At 38.2% G+C, this 15,139-nt stretch overlaps 1 protein-coding gene across 11 annotated transcripts in view; it reads right to left on the bottom strand.

Moving 5' to 3' along the window:
- LOC139467908 (RNA binding protein fox-1 homolog 2-like) overlaps positions 1 to 15,139 on the bottom strand; it is a 101,979-nt gene that overhangs the window by 59,547 nt on the left and 27,293 nt on the right. The window contains exon 1 of one of the 11 annotated variants that reach the window (XM_071249485.1): positions 12,405 to 12,540. The exons of the other annotated variants lie outside the window; for them this stretch is intronic. The gene's annotated coding sequence lies outside the window, so the exon portion shown is untranslated. Of the gene's footprint in view, positions 1 to 12,404; positions 12,541 to 15,139 lie in introns of those variants that run through there. 11 annotated transcript variants of the gene reach the window in all.

Genomic DNA, 15,139 nt, shown 5'->3' with positions numbered 1-15,139 from the left:
CTATTGGAAGTTAAAAATAAAAGTCAGCAATGCTTTTACTTGGAATTTTAATGAGTTGTTATCTTCAAGAATGAATAAAGTGATACAATATCTATATCAGTGCAGAAGACATGGATCATGCTGGGAATTAAAAAGAAATTAATTAATAACACATTGGGGTAAGTTGTGTTAGAATGCCAGTTGGACATCATAGATAATTTCCATTTTGGCAACTACCAACTAATAATGGCTATTTTTGATACATAAAAGTTTATAACGAGCGCAGATGTAACATCCACAAATTATGTACAACATAAAATTTATATAAAAACAAACTTCAATATGATGAAGTGTTTCATCGAAACGAGCAGGAGAGATTTTCCTTGAAGATCATATGAAAGGACGTTTTCTTTCAACAAAATGCAAGCACAAACAACATCAAGCATTTGTTCAGTCAATGTAAGCAAAAACCAAGTCATCGATTTCCACGTATCCTATCTTAGCCCCAGACACGGTAATAACGTAAGCTCAAGTTAGGGTTCAACATGAATTAATATTCCTCAAGATGATGCTCGGGCTGCTCGTAAACTCGGACTCGAGGCTATTTCCAAATATTGATTGATTCTATAGCCCTTGGCTGCTCCCGCACCCAATGATGTATGGCAACAGCGCAGATACATGGACAGACACTGACAGCAGCCACAGCGACTTCAGCAACATCGCTGTTGCACAACATACCAGCTATCATCTACCCTTGAGGGTCAATACTGGCTACAAGCTATTGACTCTTGCCTACTAAATTCTCCTGTTGTGTATGATCATAGCACAAACAGTGGCCTTCAGTGGGCCAGTCCATGATGATTAAGTAACGAAGCAGTTAAATCATGGATTCTCGTAACTTCTCAATGTACAGATAATTACTTTTCGCTGATTACCTTTAAGAATTATGCAAGTCTGTTGGGTTAATTGCTGCTTTGAACAAGATTTCAGTTACATTCCCCACCATAATAATGTCGCAGTATGTGCCAAAAATGTTGTACTCTGCTCGTCTGAAACAGGCTCTTAGCATCACTTTCTGTACATTTTAGTGTCATGAATTGGACTATAGTTTGTTGACCTTATCAAACAGAGTTAACAAGACTCAGACTTGAGACTGGTGGCCAATGTCACAGACTGATGTCGGTTGAAGACCAAAGTGACAAGGTTCGTAGATGCCATGAAGTGAAACCAGTGAGCATTGATGCAGTGCCAACCGAGATTCATAATTGGAGTGAATTTGAGATTCAAACCACCATCAGCTGATCGATCCTGTCACAGCTAAAAACAGTCCACCGAGTTGGCCTGTGGATCAAGACGTTGCAGCTAATAAGTGTAGAAAACAGTATCCCAACTGTCTAGAGGTATTTGTTCTTAGCTGTTGTTGAGTATGTGTTGCATAAGAACAAACTGTGCAGGCCCAATCAGATGATAATGTTTGTGTTTGTCCATGGACATGCTGACTGCTTCTTAATGAGGTTTAGAACGCTGTAACCCTAATTTCTATATCTGTCAATGTCAGCTTTAAAGAGGGCTTAAACTTTTGTTGCCATAGAAACACAAATTCTGTATCTATTTAATGTGCTTCGTAGAACATATTACATGTGTAGTGTATACAGGAGTTCATTTTGCATATGTTTAAGCGTACTTAATGGTTAAAAAGATGCCATTGGCACAAATCACGGCCTAAAGAGTGATTCTTGGCATCAGCCCATACAGTGACACATTTCGTGATGTATCACACAACAGTAAAAAGTCTGGTAGTTTTATCCCTGGAGTCGAGATGTAATCAGCTTCAAATTGCTTCTCGTGAGCAGATACTTGTAGGAATCCCAGGTAAAATCTGGACCAGACCAGAGAGATACAGACCAGATACAATGATTGAGTGGGCAGCGTTTCATTGGGACTCCTCATCTGATTCAGGAGAATGTTCACACTCAGGTGTACATTTGGTGAAACCCAGAAAATCCATGAAGACATTCAATGTTTGTGGATAACATCTTCATTATTTGTAACAATAAATAAATATTGTTTTAAATGTTCTGCAAAAGTCTAAATACCCAATGTAGACAAATAAGTACATTCACTTCTATTTTCTTATCTATTAAAAATATGAATTGGATAGCGACATTTTTTATTTAAATGACCGATACTGAATGTTAAATATTTAGAATTCCCACTGGGGAGGTTCATATTCCGTTACATGATTGCGATACACGACAAGCTACCAAGGGTGTGCGACATACCGGTATATCTGTATATTGAGGTTCACTCTTTCCATGATACGTATCATAATATCATGTTTTAATGTTGGTATATCGGGTGATTTTAAAAAAGTGATGTGTCTAATGTTACACACTTGCCAAATATATGTGCCTTCAAAATGGAGTTCTTCTCTGGCAGTGGTGTAACACCAAGTCATCACTGTGCAGAGCGTGCATCCTTGCGTATTTACTGAATAATAAAGCATCATGCTGTTCGAGCCATTTGTTCTGTTTCATTGATGAACTTCAATTCCTGCATTGATGTTTCAAATTGCTTCTAAATTAAAAATTTTGAATTGTACAATATATTGTGATACGTATCGCAATACGGCCTGGTGCATTGTAAAACATTGTGATACACTTTAAACACCCAGTACCCATCCCTATAAGCTACACAAACATGTACAAATAAAATAGGTAAAGCTTGGTCTTCTATAATGTAACATACAGAATTAGCACACAGACAAATGAAATTCAATCTTAATAGTCTATGATCAACACAATGATAGACCCAATTAACATTCTGTCTCACAAAAAGAAAGCCAATTTAAGCACTTGACAGAGGACAAACAGTGGAGAAATTGTGTGTGCTTACTGTTTATATGTAGGACTGACTAATTTAGAAAGCTTCATTTTCTTGTATACTTTGTCACATACAAATGAGGTTTTGTCACCTGGGATGGTCAACTCCTATGTCAATGATAGTCCCCAGTTTCACACATTGGACTACAGAGGTGAGAGTGAGAGTGAGAGAACCCCGACATATGATCTAGTGGGGTAGGCATAGAGTAGTGTATTCACATACCTGATATAATCTAGTGCTGCAGAGAAATGGTGGGTTGGACTTGCGTGGCTTTGAACAGTATTCCAGTTACAATCTTTGATAGGCATTTGGAGGTTGGAAGAACTTGAATACATGAAACTTTTTATGGAGTGCGACTTCTTTTTTTCTTTGTCACAATATTTCAGAGCTAATCCTGGCTCCTTCATCAGGTTAATGCTGTGTAAGTGTAAAGGTACTCCAGTTATATCACGGCATGTCAGCTTAATGTGGGAGGAAAGCCTGAAGTGATGCAGGTCTCAGAACGTTTACCACTTTGGTGACACCCATGAGCACGAGTATGGTGCTGACAAACCTAGAAACATAATTGGGTTCTGTTTTCTGGTGTTCCCTAATGACGCAACTCTGCACAGCAAATTGCGGCACCTTGGACAACTCAGCCACCGGTGCCCCCAATACAGTTATGAATCCTAATACCTGATATCATCTAGTGGTGTTTTCAAGGCTGTTTCATACAGGAATCATAACACTATAACTGTTGCAATTATGGAAGTTATGACAGTCTTAAGCCTAACAATTACTTTGTGTTTGTTTGTTTGTTTATTTGTTGTTTAACGCCACACTCAGCAATATTCCATCTATATGACGGCATAATAATCGAGTCTGGACCACACAATCCAGTGATTGACATCATGAGCATTGATCCACGAAATTGAAATATGATGGCATGCATCAACCCGTCAGCGAGCTTGACCCCCGATCCTGTTAGTCGCCTCTTACGATAAGCATAGTCACCTTTTACAGCAAGAATGGGTTGCTGAAGACCTATTCTACCCCTATTCTATCTTCAGGGTCCAATTACTCTGTGAAATGGGACCCAGAGTGCTAGCCATAGCTGTATCACCCGTGCCAATTACACCTTCACATGTGGAAAGAAAGTCATAAACACCCATTACTGTCAGATTGTGTTTGTATTTCTGCCAGTCCACACAAGAAATCTCAACAAAGTAATTCTTTCAGATAAAATTAAAAAAGAAACAGTGTGACACAGGAGAAGCCAGCTAGCCGAGTCTATTTGAGTCATCGCTGATAGATTACAGTTTTTGTCTGACTACAGTTTTAAGGGACATGATGAAATGTCTTTGATGCACATAACCTGCAAAGAACACAGAGTCATGAGAACGACAGTAAATCTTAGTGAGTCTCTCATCAAGGGAATAGATATGTTCTGAGGTTAGGTATTTTTGTAAACATGTAAATGTCACATGCTCAATATAACGATTTAAATTGTATATGTCTGAGACAGATAAGAAATGAAAGGATTTTAGCAACATTGTATGTAGGAAAATGGGTATGTCTCATGTTGTGAGTCTTGTCTCACATACAAACTACCCAAGTATACTCACCAACAAAAGAAACATGAATACCATACATGTTGGTTTATATATGAAGAATAACTCATATTCAAGAGATATTAGATTTGTTCGATGAACAAACGAACGTTGTAGACCCATGATGAGATGCACCATTTGTCTCGTGCAGGATGAGTGCGTAAAATTTGCAGCATATCGTGATAAGAATAAAGGCATCCTGTGGTAACACTTGACTGATTGTTAGTCTTATCATTAAGCCGTACACATTGGAAACATCTCTTCTTGGCATACATACTTCTCTATCCATGGTTTGCATTCCTTTGGTGGTGACTACATATATAATGACACATCTACTATTGTCAAAGGTGCTGCATATCTCCAGAAACCATGCTAAATTTCATGGTTAAATGTTTGTTTCATTATAATGACACACGTATTGAGAAAAATAATAAAACAAGTTACCAATCCTTTAAGCATGTTAAGTTGAATAAACAAAACACAACTTATTTGACAATCCTATTTAAAAGAAGCAGTATTTCAACAACAAAAATCCCAGTTCAAAGCGTCTATGGTTTATTCCTTGGCAAGCCTCTAGATCGGGCTTTCTGCTCTAACAAAGCACATCATTGTTCAGAGGTGAGTTGAAATCCCACCCATTTACAGCCTATTCTTTCCCACTTCTCTCCACTCCTGCTCCACAAGCTTGGAACATGTACTCAACCTCGGCCCTCCAGCATGAAGCATGCTGAAAAACGTGCCCCGCATAACACAGCAAGCTCAAGTACCCGGGAAGTTCACGAGGCGAGTCTGAAGCAGAGGTGGCCCATTCAGGGAAGTAAATAATACATGAGGATAAGAAACATTTCCGTTATTGAGTGTGACCAACTGACACTGCTGTGTTACATACTGATATCATGTTCACCTATCAATCTCACAAGCACTGAGATTTGTAAGACAAAGACACACCTCACAACTTTTATAGGAGTATTCCAGATCTGGAGATGGATGGGACCCCACCAAGCCTGTTGTCTCAATACCACTTTGTAAAAATTGACCAAAAGCATGGACCAGGTGACAATGTCATGGGTCATCACCCAAACAGGGCGGGCCTTAATTATTTTAGATTGCTCTCTAAAACGCACAAAATAAAATCTGACTCAGCATATTTCATTTGGGGACAATCCTGGAATCATATCTGTAATATACATTTGTAAATATATGCAATACCCCAGTATTCTTATAAAATTGAGTAGTATAGATCAAAATAAAAATATAGCAAGGGAGAAGAAATCAGGCATGGTAGCTCGTCCACGGTATTCTTCTTGAACATTAATTATCGTCAAAATCAAGATTGTTTTAATCAATCTTTCCAATATGTTTAACCCAATCTGTACTGATGTCACTGTAAAATGCATTACCAGACTCAGCCAATCAATCACAGCAATCTGCACAATGTTAAATGTATTCTTTGTGCGAGTTGAACTTTTAACACATGTCATTTGTTATTCAGGAAAGTGCTTCAAAAGGTTGACTATTACTAAACATTTATATTCAAAACATGTCTATTCCTTCCCATGTGTTCCACTGGATGGTCCCTGCTGAAGGCCTCAGTGAAATAGTAAATCAGACCTAATGCTCTTGCATATCAGACATTTTGTAGCTGTTTTCCTGAATCTGACAGAAAATGGCTTGAAGTTCAAGGTGTGTGCTCAACCTTCTCATATACATTCATAAATAGGGTAAATAAACCCACTTTTAAAAAATCCTTTTTTGTTTTGTCAACAGCAGCATTTTTCAAACAGCTTCTGTACATTTTGTTTATTTGTTTGTCTAGCACTGAACTCAGCAAAATTCCAGCTAAATGACGCCTGTGAGTAATTAAGTCTGGAACAGATAAGCCAGTGATTGATATTATGAGCTATCAGGGGACAATGACATGCAATCAAACAACTCACTGAGTCTGACCACCTGATCAATTGGTACTTCCAGAATTCCCACAATGAGCTTTATAATTCAGTACAATTAGAGTTAGTGGTAGCACATTCTTGGATGTAAAAGTGTTTATTCCCTACCTCTGTGCATTATATGATGACAGTAATGTCAAATGTGTAACACAGTGAAGGAAAGGTATCAGGCACTTGTCTGAAACAATCAGCCCAACACTCAGGGTGAGAATACATTCATTGTGTTCCCCCAAAAAACTGTGAAGCAGCTATTGTTTACAGCTATTGTCATCAAATTGTACTGATGTTGGGCTTTAAACTCTGGATTCAACTCGGCTAACGCCTGAACCACAGGCCTTAAATGATGAAAGTCCTGAATGTTGTAGAAGACGACTCTCACAAGAAGTGTGTCTGAAGACAGAAAGCCATGTTACTTGAAGCTCCTCCATAGCATCAGGAGACAAAGGAGAGCATGACACATCTGATAAATATTCCGCAGACAAGGAACAAAATCACAAATTGTTCAATGACTTCATAATTGAATAGAAATACTAGAGACAAAAAAGTAATATTCATTTTAACCACGAATTTCAAATGTCAATCATAATAACAAAATCCAAATATGGTCAGAAATTTTCTTTTGTTTCCCAAACTGATTGACAAATCAAATCAAACCTGAACAAAGAATAAGGAAAGTGAAACCCAAGATGGTGAGACACTAGCACACAAAGACTACGGGTGATCTGTCCAGATCGTGAATCACCACGTCTGTCAGCCATGACACTAATCAGCTGTCAGCACAACACAGGGCAGTGTCAAACACAGTCCAAGGGAGACAACTACAGCTAGCTCCATCATCATCCCAATGTTCCAAATCAACCATGCTTGCTGCTGACCATGAGGCCCTGGCCCTTCAGGATTTTGTCAGTAGTATCTGAATCTTGGATCCTCAAAATCAATATTATTAAATATTACAAAAAAAATGACAACTTCTATTCATAATTCATCGTAAATTTTGAACAGAACTATCATGCATATGTATGCATATGCTTTGTTTTATGAGACATGGCCAATGGTTACATGTTAGTTTCCCTCTAGTCAAATTAACTTATACATCGAGGCAATTTACTCAATGACGCCAGGTACATTTCATTACTTCGTGACAGAAGAGCTCAAACACCAGCCATACCAGATTACTAACGGTAAAATAACAATTACCTGTTGGTATCAAATTACACTCCCCGTAGTAGATATAGACCCCGATTAAAATTGCTGTTGCCTTAAAGGTGGCCACAGTTGCCATTATATATATACTGCTCCTTTTAATGCCAGTGAAGTGCTTCAACCTTAATATGACCACCACCACAGCGTAAATACAATCAGTTTAACTCTTAATCATTAATACCTCGCAAAAAGTCCCCTAAAACATTTTCTTTTACATCAAAAAAACAAATAAATTACTGTTTCACATTCTATGATTTATTCATTTATTTATTTATTTATTTATTTATTTATTTAAAGAAACTCTTATTTATGTTTAGTTACACAATTAACATTCCGAGTGCTATTTTGTCTCAATAAAATAGTCACAAACCAATTGGACCAAACACAATTGAAAAGCATGACTTTTTTCATGCCTCAGCTCTGTGACAAAAGAAACAGATCTGATTAGGACATTTGTATTTTTTCTATTTTTTATCAAGCAGGTATAAAAATAAAAATAACATCATTTGTTACCAATGAAAGTACTCTAAGGTCTGAAGAATTATTGATTTTTCTTATCTTTCGCTCAAAACAAAAGCACAAGGGTATCTAATCTAATCGCATTGGCTGTGACAAAAAACCTCCTAGTCTTGACTGTTCACATCAAAGTACATCTCCATTTGATATCTCATGGAAAAGTAGGGACAATCAAATTTTAGAACTAAAGTTAAAAACATGGGACTTAACTCGTCTGCGTTAGCTGAACTAAAAAGCAAACATACTCTGATAAAAGCTTCACTTGAAGACACAAAGTACTTTTATTAAAATCTGAAATGAATGTTTGAAAATTACCTTATATTTTTAATCACTGTTTCAATCTCCATTTGCTGATTGACTAAAGATTTTATAACCAAACATTGGAAATCACATTTAGACCTGAGTATCTAGGCAGTGAAATGACACATTACGCTTCTGACAAAAAGCCCTTATTGCTATTTTTTTCAGGAGCAATGGCATAAAGAAACAATGTCCTTTTCTTCCTCAAGGGAGCTGGTGTGTCAAGGGAGTTAACTCAGTGATAATTAGTGGAGATAAGGTTAACAGAGTTACTTGCTCTTGGACACTCAAGTTAAGCCTTGATATCATTTAATTGCCATTTCTTTCAAGTATTAGTTCACTTTCACACATTTACTTTTCAATACATTATCTTGTTTGATGTGGCACCCTGACAAAATATAAAAACAAAAAACAAACAAACAACAACAATAACAACAAAAACAAACACAAGAACAAGTATTGATTAACACAAACAAAAGTTTGATCACTTACTGCCCTAGGGAGTGACCAATGAATTTTCTTGGGGTAATGTCGAGGGTGGAATGGATTTGAGTGTGCCATTATGTGTTTACCGATAATGTATATTTCAGAAATTTTCTAGAAATAGCAACTAGAAGGGATGCAAATATCCTGCCAATAACCAGTTTGAAAAAGGAACAAGTATTTCCTGTTCACCACCTACCATGTGCCACAAAAAGGAGAATCTGTTGTCAGAGAAGCACACAAGCTAAACAATATTGTTCGGGACATTACAAAGTACCAACCATATTTTTTACCATCCGCTGCCAAAAAGGTGTCAAGACCTCACATCAGTATATATTTAATCTGGCTTCCAAAAATTGTTTTAAATAACAGGACAAAGGATGATTTTTTCACTTGTTTTAAACTGTGCAAAGTTGATCAGAATATTTCAAAGATCCTGTCCTAGATAAAATTACTGGGGAAAGCAAGAAAACCCATAAATGGACAAATCTCATTTGCATTTGATTACGGTTACTTCCTCAGGATGCTCCTTCCGTTTAGCAGTTTGACATTAACTTCCTGGATGTTTGAGTACACCAGTCTGAATCCATCTATTTGCAACACAGCTTTCTATGTTAATATCATCTTCCTGAGGCAAGGGAATTAACTAGTTAAAAAATCCAGTTTCCACCCTTTGGCTGGAATTATGCATAGTCCAATCAAAATCACGTAACAAAATTGACATCTGGTTCAAAAACTGCTGTGCAGATTTCTATCAATTGCCTAATTAGCAAAGCATGTATACCGCAGATATTTTCTAAATGTTTTCATGCTTTTAATCAAGGTGCTCACATGATTTGATGCACTTCACAAAGTAAGACCTGTCTTATCACAATACAGATCTTGATTATCAATGGGCACCGCCATTCTGTTTGAAGCAAATGCAAGTAACATGAAAGGTGGAATCTGATTGGTTAATAGGAGGGACATAACTCATATTAGCCACTGTGGTGCTGCAATCGAACCGAGAAATTCCAACCTTGTTCGGCAAGGGTAGAAACTGTACTTTTATAGTCAGTTTACTCCCTTGCCTTGGGAAGATGAGTTGATATACTCAGTGTCAAAAGAAACACGAACCATAGAAACACATAGAGAAGTATATATATGTTAAGGAGAGATGTTTCCAATGTGTACCACTTAACGACAAAACTAACATCAGTCAAGTGTTACCAAATTGTGTCTTTATTCTTATCGTGATATGTGACACGTGATTTCCAAACTTTAAATGCTCCTCCTCAGACAAATGCACTCGAGTCATGGGTCTATATGATGTAACTTGTGATGCTTTCATGAACGTCGATTCACGCAACATACAAGTGTGTTCGTTTGTGCATGGAACCATTCCAATATCTCTTGAATATGAGTAATTCCTCATATATTAACCAACATGTATGGTTTTTGCATTTCTTTTGTCAGTGAGTATATATGGGCTATAATGAGGTGCTTTATTTGACAAAAAGAATTTCCCTGGACCTTGGCTATGGGCTAAAGTCCCAGACAGTGTCCAGTCAGGAGCCGTCCACCTTGGAACGAGTGAGTGAATGTTGTTTTAAGCCTCAGTCAGCAATAATAGAGATATATGACAGTTGCCTGTGATTACCAAGCCTAGGCCAGGACAACCAGTGATTGATAGCATGAGCATCTGGTGACTAATTAGCCAGGTCATAATGAGACCATCCAATCCTCATTATACAAGGATATTATATTGTACTCCTTATTACAACTTAGGAGAAGTTTATTGATGTCCTTGTTCATCATACTAAACTCCACAAGCCACTCATAATTCCAAGAGTGAGTGAGTATGGTATTATGCCGCTTTTAGCAATATTCCAGCACTATCACCGCGGGGGACACCAGAAATGGGCTTCATATATTGTACAGTGTGGGGAATCGAACCCGGGTCTTCGGCATTATGAGCAAACACTTTAACCACTAGGCTACCCAACCACCTCGCCACTCAAAGAAGTATTTCTCATTAGCTGGCTCTTGTAACCAGCATGAACTACTGACAAGTATGACAGGGACCCCTAACACATCAACCCACAAATATGTACACACCAACACCGCATAACCATATTTCATACTTTAACAAATATTTCATCACATTCATAACATTGTCCAAGTTAAATGTGTATTTCCGTTTCAAATGTTCAGCCACTATACTGTCATAACATATGGGAATATGGGGACAATGTATCGCAGTGTTTTAAGACATCATTTCCCTCAGTGTGATACCTAGTTATTCTGCCAATGATAACAGAACAACATTATCATCTTAATAGAACAAGAAAGAATATTACAGATATAAATATCTATGTATCAAGGAAAACAAAGATCCGTTACACCCATGAAGATCCGGGGTAGAATAGGTCTTCAGCAACCAATGCTTGCCGTAAGAAGCGACTATGCCAGCCAGTCTAAAGTGGCGACAAACAGGATCCTGTGGTCAGGCTCGCTGACTTGGTTGATGCATATCATCGTTAGTTGGTACTCAGCAATATTCCAGCTATATGATGGCGGTCTGTAAATAATCCAGTCTGGACCAGACAATCTAGTGATTAATATCATGAGCATCGATCCATGCGATTGGGATCGATGACATGCATCAACCTAGTCAGTGAGTCTGACCACCTGATCCCGTTAGTCACCTTTTACGACAACCCTTGTCACCTTTTATGGCAAGCATGGGTAGCTGGAGATCCATTCTAACCCGGATCTTCAAGGGTTGCATATCATCGTATCCCAATTGTGTGGATCTATGCTCATGATGTCAATCACTGGATTGTCTGTTCCAGACTCGATTATTTACAGACCACTGTAATATAGTTGTAATATTGCTGAGTGTGGTGTTAAACAACAAACAAATAAAACAAACAAACATTTGTAAATTACACTAAACAAACAAGCTCATTCAAAATTTGTCTGTGGGCCAAAGGATTAGCCCACAGAGAAATCTACTGGTGCTGTTGGAGCTTTACTTTGTCTCCAAAATAACGCCCGACCACCCCCCACTATTTATTTAATACTAATGGTCCTTAAGCAGATATAGGGGACCATTGTTGTGTCGAACATTGAATTAGACATGCTTAACTATCATCTATCCAGTTTGTAATACTTACCTTACTGTTTTGCTGAGCATGATTTTGATGAATATATTATGCAACTTAACCTAAAACATACACTAACTAGCCTGAATAGTGTTAAAATATAAGTAGATCCCTAAATAGCCTGAAAACCTACTAGATACATTTAACATGAGACTAACTGTTTTGTTTGTTTGTTTGTTTGTTTCACACAATAGGGATCGATGACATGCATCACCTCCCGATCCTGTTAGTCGCCTCTTACTACAAGCATAGTCTCCTTTTACGGCTAGTATGGGTTGCTGAAGACCTATTCGACCCCGGATCTTCATGGGTCTTGAGGCAAACTGAAATGCGTTAACAAGCTGGTGCCTGGAATATACCTTTTTCTTGTTGCCGCGATAGTGTCGATGTGATGTATATGCTCACTCACTCCCTTTTCCTGAAACTGTTCCCAGAGCTTATTATTTTCACAGAGTTAAAAAACAAACTGAAAATGTTTCACACTGTCCAAACCAGTATGACTAAGTGACTTAGTTACTGATTCAGGAAGTGCGTGAGTTGTTGACAGTCTCACATCCCCAGCGGAAGTCAGCTCCATCAAGTGACACTCAAAGCCGGATCGAGTTTTCATCTAATTAGGTCAGAGGTTTACGTGTAGAAAATTCAGTCTGTATGAATATGAATCTACACCATATTCGCCGAATTATGCACTCACTCCAATCAGTGCCTAGTACCAACTAGAAGGGACTGAGAGTCATCTTCCGGTGCTCCACTACCGAAGCCCGAAAATTTACATGACATTCTTATTTCTTGTGTCTATAAGTAACAGCAGAGTAGAACGGATGTGTAATTGCTTAGTAACTATTTGTATTATTTTGTTCTCTACAAATCAATCTCTGACAAATTTAACTTGTGTGTGGTCTTTACAAGCATCTCCCAATGTACATTTTCTAAGCATTATTATTACAGCGAACATGATGATGTGAAAAACTTGTTTCAGTTCATTGGTTAAAAATGACAAACTAAGAAACATAAATTTACCTTATTAATCAGCAAGATCAGAGGTCAATAATGCACGACCCTCTTTGTAAGTAATGTAGGGAGAACTCTATATGTTGTAGCTAAAATAGAGTTTTACACTATTGGGATGATATAGGAATTGCTTAATAAGTGAACACTGAAGATCAGCTTCTAGCTGCTAATAATATTACAGTCTAGACATCAGATTCACTTGCTGTGTTTGTCAAGGCTAAGTGAAAATGGAAGAAACAGATCACAATTTTCAACATGTTTACTCTTTCGGCATGTTATTGCTGTTTAAGCTGGCTCTTCTACAAGAACAATCAGGGTAGAAGGAGTGGGATTCGTGTTGTGTTAAGGACAGGAAATCAAAACCGGATCTCAAGCTGAAACTTAAATACCACGCCATCTCATTAACATGAATTCATGTGATATGACACACATGTACTCAGTCTGTGCCAAAAACATGTAAGTCTACTAGCTTGACCTGTCACTTTCCAGTAGGTCTTAATGTCAATGTATGGACTTTTAATTAGCAGATCTTACTTGACCAACAGAAATGTTACTATATTCTGGCTATGGACCAGTGGTTAAAGTCAGACAGTGTAATGTTTTAGAAGGCTGAAGAGATTGAGAATTCAGGCAATACTGCACAAAGCTTCTGTTCATAACTTTACTTGGCTGAATAGTATTCGCAATCTTGCAAAAAATATAATTTCAAAAAGTGTATAAAGATCATGATACTCTACGTGATAAGGCCACTCAAATATGTAGACCAAATTTTTTACCATTTAGAATATCGTAAAAATGTTGAAAAAACAACAACTATATTTAGTGTCTGAAGAGATGTTGTCGGTAAGACTTAAGGCAAAAGTCTGACCTCCTTTCAGAAATGGTGGTCAGTTCGCAGCTGAGCTGCCTGTGAGCTGACAGCTGAATTATGTAAGCTGCCAGCTCCATAAGCTGCTCTTAAACCTTAGCTCAACATTACTTCATCATTCTCTATTAAATGTAAATTCTTTTTGCTCCTTCAATGAGAAAATCCATATCCTCAATCATCTTAAACAGAAAAAGTCATAAAAATTCATAATCCTAAATATCCCCTCCCCACCAAATGGTGTGTACGGTCCAAGACCTGCCTTCCTACACCTAACAAGTGTGGCAGTGAATGCCTTCTACTTTGCAAGCTTTGATGTTTGTAAGCCAGTTCCTCGGCTATCATCTTTATCACCAGCAATCAAAACCCAGAGTGCCCTGCACAGACCTCAATTCCAAAAATATATGATGTGAATAGAAATCAGAAAATTATTATCCATTACAAGTATGGAAATCAATAAAGATATTAGGAGCAGGAGATGGACAATATGGTGTTTCCTTGTCTTAGACCCAAACAATGGTTCAGCTCAAAGCAGCAGTCACCTATCTACTGTCTACAGCTTGGCCATGGTTTAGACCAAAACAGCAGTCACCTGTCCACTGTCTACAGCTTGGCCATGGTTTAGACCAAAACAGCAGTCACCTGTCCACTGTCTACAGCTTGGCCATGGTTTAGCCCAAAACAGCAGTCACCTGTCCACTGTCTACAGCTTGGCCATGGTTTAGCCTAAAACAGCAATCACCTGTCCACTGTCTTCAGCTTGGCCATGGTTTAGCCTAAAACAGCAATCACCTGTCCACTGTCTACAGCTTGGCCATGGTTTAGATCAAAACAGCAGTCACCTGTCCACTGTCTACAGCTTGGCCATGGTTTAGCCCAAAACAGTAGTCACCTGTCCACTGTCTACAGCTTGGCCATGGTTTAGCCTAAAACAGCAATCACCTGTCCACTGTCTTCAGCTTGGCCATGGTTTAGCCTAAAACAGCAATCATCTGTCCATTTTTTACAGCTTGGCCATGGTTTAGATCAAAACAGCAGTCACCTGTCCACTGTCTTCAGCTTGGCCATGGTTTAGACCAAAACAGCAGTCACCTGTCCACTGTCTACAGCTTGGCCATGGTTTAGACCAAAACAGTAGTCACCTGTCCACTGTCTACAGCTTGGCCATGGTTTAGCCTAAAACAGCAGTCACATGTCCACTGTCTACAGCTTGGCCAT

This window comes from Haliotis cracherodii, unplaced genomic scaffold (genome assembly GCF_022045235.1).
Source record: "Haliotis cracherodii isolate W230 unplaced genomic scaffold, xgHalCrac1.p SCAF_2, whole genome shotgun sequence".
NCBI classification, from domain to species: Eukaryota; Metazoa; Mollusca; class Gastropoda; order Lepetellida; family Haliotidae; genus Haliotis; species Haliotis cracherodii.
The sequence above is the reverse complement of the archived record's forward strand: the minus strand, read 5'-3'. Positions and strand labels throughout refer to the sequence as shown.